The 8,139-nt window shown below is 34.6% G+C and overlaps 1 pseudogene; it reads right to left on the bottom strand.

The window, feature by feature from the left end:
• Positions 1-553: 553 nt before the first annotated feature.
• On the bottom strand, positions 554-1,369 carry LOC149221323 (uncharacterized; annotated as a pseudogene).
• Positions 1,370-8,139: the final 6,770 nt, after the last annotated feature.

The raw sequence follows: 8,139 nt of genomic DNA, 5'->3' as shown, positions 1-8,139 counted from the left end.
TGTTCCCTTATGTAAAATGGGATGTAAATATTTTTTCTTGGTGAACTAGTGTGATATATTCTATAAGGCACTCTATGAAATTTGTATGCTCTATGTAGCACAATTGTTAGCCTCACTCTCTTAATAATAAATTAATAAATCCAAATATTAAATTAAATTAATAAAATCATTAGAATTCCTCAAACCAAGGATTCTAGTTTCGATGAGAGATTCTCTCCATCTCTCCTAAATTAGTGTGTAAGTTGAGAAATTGTCTCAACCAAGTGAGTCGAAGATAGATGCACTATCTTAAGACCACTTGCTCATGTATTTAAATGTATTATTAAATTATTTGAATAAGAGTTAATTACATGAGCAAGAGGTCTCTACCTTGTCCATGAGTTTATTGTTGTGTGAGTTAATTTGTTGTGCATATGGTTTTATGCCTGTGTGATCATTCAATTAGTATTAAAGGTGGAAGCTCTTGCTTTAATCCTCATGGAGGACCCAGGTAGATATGAGAGGAGTTTAAAACTATGAGTTTACCTTTGACCTATTAGGCATGAAGCAGTTGTCACAACTTTTGTTGACTAGGCTTTTTGTCTACATTTGGACTTTGGGATCTTACAGGAGTATCCCTCTGAGGACTAGAAATGTCCCTTGATGCATGATCAGTGTCTAGTGTTGGATTGTCAATCCTACAATTGTTTCATTTTAGACTATATCTACTACCCCTCTTGCCACTTGCATTGTCAGTTGAACGACTGTTGCTCCTGTGACCATCTATTTCTGGGCTTTGTCTCCTTGCCCTCCTAGGACTATGGCTGTAACTTCGACTTCTTGATCTCCTTTCAATCCAAACTGCACTACAGCCATCTATCCTTGGTGATCTGGGGGATCCACTGTAGCTACGATTTCAGCTATTGTAGGTAAGACTGCAGCTTCTTCCATGACGATTTGACAATGACCCAGAACTTGATCTTGAAATAGACCACTCATGCTTGGTTGATTTTGGACTATTTTGACAGTTTCTTTCAATATGACCATGCTCACCACAACGATAACATTTGTATTTCAAATCCCCTACTTTACAGTCTCGAGCTCAATGGCCATCATTCCCATAATTGAGGCACCGCCCAGACTCAGCGGGAGGGCACCTTCCTAGATATTCTCTAGTTCGACCAGCTCCTCATGGTCCCCCTCTTCCAAATTCCACAAAAAAGTGATTCCCATCTAGATCTCTTCCATTAAGATAGTATATCGCTTCATCCACATCATGAGGATCACTAAATTCAATAAAGGCAAAGCCGTGCTTCAAATCCACATCACGGACTCTTCCATATCTGCTGAAAATATCCTCAAGATCACATGTATGTGTACAAGAAGATAGTTAGCACCAAAGTCTAGGGTCTGAGCAAGAGAAGGAAGCTAGAATAGAGATATTGCAACAACAATTACAACATGGCAATGCATAAAGGCAAGTTTGGATTTAAGGCCCGATTTCTCTGAATTCGAAGTGAGTTTTTCTTGAATACCAAGACTTAGAGTGTTCAACTGTCGATACCCATAAGAGGCTGACTTGTCAAGCTCCTCGGCAAGCTGTTGATGGAAAAAGAAGTTGGCCCTTGCAAGAGAGGAGACCGGGCCATCGTTGCACCTTTATTTGGAGTTGACTTGAGCAAAGAATCTATTGTTGATGTGGAATTGGGCACCTTTTGTTGTATGTTTATGACATAGTGGACTTGGAAAACATGAATTGTTTCTTCTTCGGGCCAAAAAATATTGTAAAATGGAGTTTAAGAAATCAACGTGGAGACCTTATGCCAGATTATTGAAGTGAATCATTGAGTCCAACATGCACAATTACGTAGTTCGCTGGTTTGTGGAGTTAAATGTGACTTTCTCAAGTGGATAAAATTTTTAGTTTCTCACAAGTGAATTGGATAGTTTAAAGAAAGTAAAAAACATATAATAATAAATTGTACGTTGATGGTTGTAATTGAGTTTTAGGTGGGCATGTTTTTTAATTTGTAAAATTTTTGTTTTGGAGTGATAAGGTGAAAGTATTTTGAATTTTGGAGCGATAAGGTGTGACTTATAAATCTTTGGAGTGATAAGTGAATATTTTTTGTTGTATTTTCAAGAAAGCTTTAGTTTTAGTAGATTGAGTCAGTGTACATTTATTTTTGAAGACAAGTTGCTCTAAGGGGTTGTGGGAGCGTAGCATTCTCATTGTTTGTGAAATTTCATTCATAATGTTGTGAAGGAGAAGGTTGATGTACTCTCATATTTAAATAAAATCATATCTTTTTTGTGGTGTTTATGTCCTAGATTTGCCTGAAATAGAATTAGGGGATCTTACGTACACCGTGTGTATGCATGTGCATGACTCGTGTTGATTTTGTAAAGATGCACTTTTTCTTTTGCTTCAACAAAACAACTCTATGCACATAAGAAAAAGTCATCGATCAAGCTCCTGAAATCAAAGCTCCCATAATCAATTAAGTTTATAAGCACAAAGCATCACATCATCGACTTGATAAAAGCAATCTTTTGCAACAACATTTCACAACAGCTAATTCATGCCATCAAGTTAAGGATGCTACACACTAAAGCATTTCAAATTACAATCGACATCGACATCATCAACACTTTTTGTACCACTTGAAGATAAAATGTTATTAAATTGTACGGGGGCATTTTCAGTTGTAACTCACACCCTCATTTGATTTGTTAAAGTGCATCATTAATTCAAAGTCAATTGTTACTTGAACATTAAATTTATCATTTTTCATTTGGGTGTATTTCCGACAATGTTCGACACCCATCTTTTTTCAGCACATTTAGTGCATCACTAAGTGTAGTAATCACCCAAGAGTTCAAGACAAGAAGTAATTCAAGAAAAAACAATCAAGCAAGTGAGTGTGTTCATGAAACAATCAAGTAAGTTCAAGCACATAATCAGGCATGCAATCATCATCAAACGAGCGTGACTTCTGATATTCAAGTGAGCATCAAAACAAGCATATGCCTACAGCAAGCACACTAAGATCAAGTGAGCGTGCCAAGTAACCAAATCAAGTACAACAGTTCAACGCACAACATGTGAGCCTGTTTAAACTTCATTACAGCATTCATAAAGTTTCTTTCAAGCAAATTGATCATCATCAAGCGAGCACCAAGTCAATAATTCAAGAAAGTGTTTAAAGCATCAGTAATAAGAAACAGTACAAGCGAGCCTAAATTCAAAGTAAGCAAGACAACATGGCGACACACATTCAGTTGTCCCAAATTCTTCACAATTTAATCTTATCATCAGCCGACGACATGGTGCACATCAGCAAAACCACTCTTGCTGACATTCAAGTGCATCTTCAACATGCGCATGAAATGATTGAGTTCCTTCAACTGGAGTCACAACTACAAAGAAATGAGTTGCAAGATAAGCGTGCTACTTCCAATTCTTTGACCAATCGAGAGACAGTTGATCATTGGACTTCATTCATCCAACTAGCTTCATTTGTTGAAGTTGTTCCAGTTCAACTTTCTTCAAAACCCATCATCAGCCATGGGAAGAAATTCGAAGTAATCAAAATCGACGCGGCTTAGGATATGTCGAAGATGACGACAACTTACATATCCCCGATTATTCAAAACGTCCATTCAGTTCTTCAGTGCCAAATTACTTGAACAAATGACCTTAGCAAGTTCTCCGGAAGCTTCAAACAAACATCAATGCACACAAACTGAAAGTGCAGAAAAATAGAAATGCATGCAAACTCAAGTTGCAAACAAACCAACATGTTCTCATTGTCAAAGAACCGGTCATCTCGAAGATCAATGTTTTCATCTCCATCCTTGTCACCATTGTGGCAAGGAGAATCATTCATCAGAGAAATGTTGCAAACAAGACCAACCTACCAGATTGAAGATAAATTATTCATGGATTGATCCCTGGGAATGGTCATCCACAGCCAGAAGATTGTACAAGTTTTACAATCAGATTCACTCACACATATTGTATCCAACGATCAAATGAAGACGGTACTCTCGTGCAGTTGAATGGGGGAGTACGATAGTGCAACTCTCCTACACCTAAAGGGGGGGAGTTCAGATATAATTTGGAGAAGATTGTCTCTCCTTTCAGCTGACAAAGGGGGGAAATGTCAATGAAATTAACAAGTGGTTTTCAAACTGAAAGTCTTTACAACATCAACGAAGCAACGAGTGGGCATCTTCATTGGCCAATGATCAATCATCATCAGCAAATACGCAAGTGGGCATTCATCAAATTAGACACGAGATGCTATTTTCAAGCAAAGGATAGTTGGATCTTTTTGCAGCTTGGCACGTGATGGATCTGTCAAGCGACATTTAGAGATGAATTAGGCCTGCAGCTAACAAATGTGTTTGGAAATTTCCAAACTAACACTAGCCCATTGTTTATGCTTTTAAGTACACCATCTTCTAGGCATCCCAACCAATGCACTCACCTCAATGATTAGTGTGTAATTAGAGGATACGTTGAGATAGATTTGGGGAAAGTTGAACATTGAAGCATACCACACATATTTTTTTCAAGGAAACACAAAATTAAAGCTAATTTTAATTTTTACTGTAAACAAATTAAATCCAAGAAGGCAATAAAAAATTCAACTAGTCTCTTCCCATGCAAGGAGGCATGGTTTCTCCATAGATTAAAAATAAAAATATATATCATTCTCCAAAATTTGAAAATGAATTGAATTTACTAGTGAAGCTATTGAATCATGGAAGGAACATTGTAGAGAACTTCAAATATGACAGTTGAATAAAGGGAGTGAGAATCAATGCTTGTGGGAGAGATTGGAAGCATGGAATGAAGGAGTTTTTATCATGAATTTCAATCAATTCAATTTTCATATAATTCCATTACATTAAATTTATCAATTCAGGTTCGTAATCTTGTGAAGTGTAATGCACAATATACGCTAAGACCTGGCTTCTAGTCTAATCTAATAAACTGACTTTGAAAGTAACTCTAATCTATGAGAAGCATTTAATATAGTCTTGGTTATAAAAACTCATAAATATTTATTCCCATGTAGATAATCATGATAAATATTACAACAAGATGTTTTAAAGATGGATTATAAATATCTATTGAACTTTAAATTATGAGCAATGATATCTATTCACTTAAAATATTTACTCGATTAGCCTTCACTGTATTGCAGTGAAAAAATAATCACAATAACTTTGAAACAAAACCAATTTAATCTCTAAAACTTCGCGATCACTCTGTATAAAACTATTCTCTAGTTGTAAACTATCATAAAATATTTAAAACCATGTGGTCAATAGCTAGTAATGACAAAAGAAAGGAGTATATCTGTAAATGTAGAAAACTAGAAATAAGAAAAACTAAACTATTAAAAATAAATAAACTCATTCAAATCAGAGGCAATGTGCGTCTTTGCACAAGGGACCCTATTGTTTTGTTTGCACATGCTTGGGAAGCTTCATATCTTGTGACTGTTAACTCAAATAACACCATTTTCAGAGAATTCTTACACATAAGCCAGAGTTGGAGCATGAATATATTAGTAATATGCCATTTATCATATATCTTATCTTGCTATATATGTTATTTGTTAAAGGAAATCAATATTTATAAAGGTTATAAAACAATATAAAACTCATAACTTCATTTCTATAATTTAGAACAGAGTAATGATTATCATATTCATGGATCTTGGAGATTGAAATATTGACCATCGTGAGTATGAATTTACTAAGAAATTCATGATGAGAGAATCAATTTCTCATCTCGTCATATCTCATCCATAATACTATACCCTCAATCTAGTACTTTTCCATGGAAGCCTATTACACGATATGCTACTGCTTTGCCCTATTGACTAGGTTGTGGTGATGACAAAAATTATGCATGTGTTGGTTAGGTGGCTAAGCTTCTCAAGATTTTTTTCCATTTTATCCATCCTTTGGTTTCACTATATTGTTTCTTGAAGCATGCCAACCCATGGTTTTTCTACATAAATAGAGAGCATCTAGGGAATATGTCAATTTCTACAACTTATTACATTTTAACTTGCTTTTATGAAGAAACATACAAAAAGATAGAAAAATGGACATATTACCTTAAGAATCCTTTCTTGTAATCTCTATAACTTATATAAAATTTGGATGCATATATGTTATGTAAAGTATGAAAATGATAGGTATGATGGCTTCCTAAAGATGAACTAGTCAAATAAAGGTCAACAAAGTGACAAAAAGAGCTAATTCTTTGACCTCACCATTGCCTTTCATGTCCTCATGCACTAACAAAATCGAAAAATTTTGTACTTTTCCTTATCACAACATTGTTTTAGTGGCTTGGATAAGGATATACAGGTTGCTCTAAGTTATCTTCTTCATCATGACAACCAACTTTCTTGGCTTCTTCATCATAATTTTGGCTTTCAAATCCTTGATCTCTGAATGTAATTTCTTGTTCAATTTCTTAAGTTTTAAATTCTTTTTATACCAATAATCTGCATTGAGAACTTCATTCTCATACTTGATTTGTGTTTCCTAGGCTTTTGGTTTTATGATCTCTTGTTTCAATGCTTCTATTGTGTCTTTTTGCTTAAATATATCAAATGGTGGATTATATATGGGAAATGGTATTGGGATGTGAATAATAATGAGAATAAGGAAATAATTGTTCTACCTTTCTTGTTGTACTTCTTTGTCTAAGGAATCAATGTAATTATAAATGTATTACTTAGCTTTATCAATTTCTAGGCTCGATTTCTTCTATTCTGGTAATGGTGCTAACAATTAAGGAGTGGAAGACTTTAATTCCTCTCTACTAACTTTAGCTTCTATAGGAGAACCAAATTCCTATGAATGTTTAACACTTGGTTTTACTCATTTTTTCATATTTTCTACGATACTTTTCTTTGAATTATGGACTGATATCTTTATCAAAACCCTTTCTCTTCATGTTCTTGTAGTTTGAGGTTTTGTTTGTAACTTGATCATTTTTCTTTCTCTGCCACAAGGGTTTTATTATTCTTCTTTGTTGTTGATTTCTTTACCACTGATTTTACTAACTTTAATGGTTTCTAGTTTTTTGTTTTGGTTTGAATATTTTTCCACTTCAAATGTGAAATCTTATCTATGACTAACTCGGGGTTTAGAAAAGCCACAGACTCAAGGTTTACAATTTTCACATGCTCAGGGTTTTTAATTTTCACAGGCTTAGTTTTGAAGTTTTTATTGCCATAACCCTAACATGAATGTGTTTCCTCTTGGAGACTACCACATTAATTTCTTTAAATCCCTCCTTAAAGTAATTTCTCAATAGGAAATCCTCCCAATTGTCTCCCCTTTGGTGAAATTCATCTTCTACTAATATTTGTATTAAGGTTGAAATGATATAAACTCCTATCAATATCATTGAGTTCCTTTAGATATTAAATAACATTTCTTGATACCAAGGATAAGGTAGTAGGATAAATTGATTTCATGGCCTCTTTGAAAATGCATCATAAGGCGAATCTTATAAAATAATACCATTCCATACCTTCCTTCATAAGTAATGAACTTTTGAAGGATGAAGAAAATGTTTCTCCATTTCTTCATGAACAATGATACAAGTATGCCCTTTTTCCACTTTGTCACCATCTTGGGATTTGTTAGAAGTTTCTTCCATGAATTGTTCATGAATCTATGACCTTTAAACCAATTTTCGCCAGTCCTAGGAATTTTAGTGGCATTTACAAGGAAAGACTGTAATTTTCTACTTGATATCACAAATGTTGGCTTCTACTCCATCGAATGGCCTAGAAAATTATTTAGTCACTTCAACATCATGCCTATGGAATTTCTCAAAAAATTGGAGCCACCCAACTTTCTATAATTGCTTCTTACACTTAGGATATGCCTCTAAGAATTCCATGCCAACTCTTTCAAACCTTGCAACTAGAGCCATCCTATGTGCTTAGAAAATTGTCTTAGAATGCCATTCTTTAGTTACTATCATTTTAAGGTGTTAGTGTGATAGTAGGGAATGATGATGGTAGAAAACGAGTGTTGGATAGTGTATGAAATGGAAAAGGTGGTCAAGTGATGGTTGATCTCATATTGAACTATTTAAGGTGGAAACAATGA

Source organism: Pinus tabuliformis, chromosome Q (assembly GCF_031772625.1).
Source record: "Pinus tabuliformis cultivar Carrire ecotype Pingquan chromosome Q, CPIR1, whole genome shotgun sequence".
NCBI lineage: Eukaryota > Viridiplantae > Streptophyta > Pinopsida > Pinales > Pinaceae > Pinus > Pinus tabuliformis.
The sequence above is the reverse complement of the archived record's forward strand: the minus strand, read 5'-3'. Positions and strand labels throughout refer to the sequence as shown.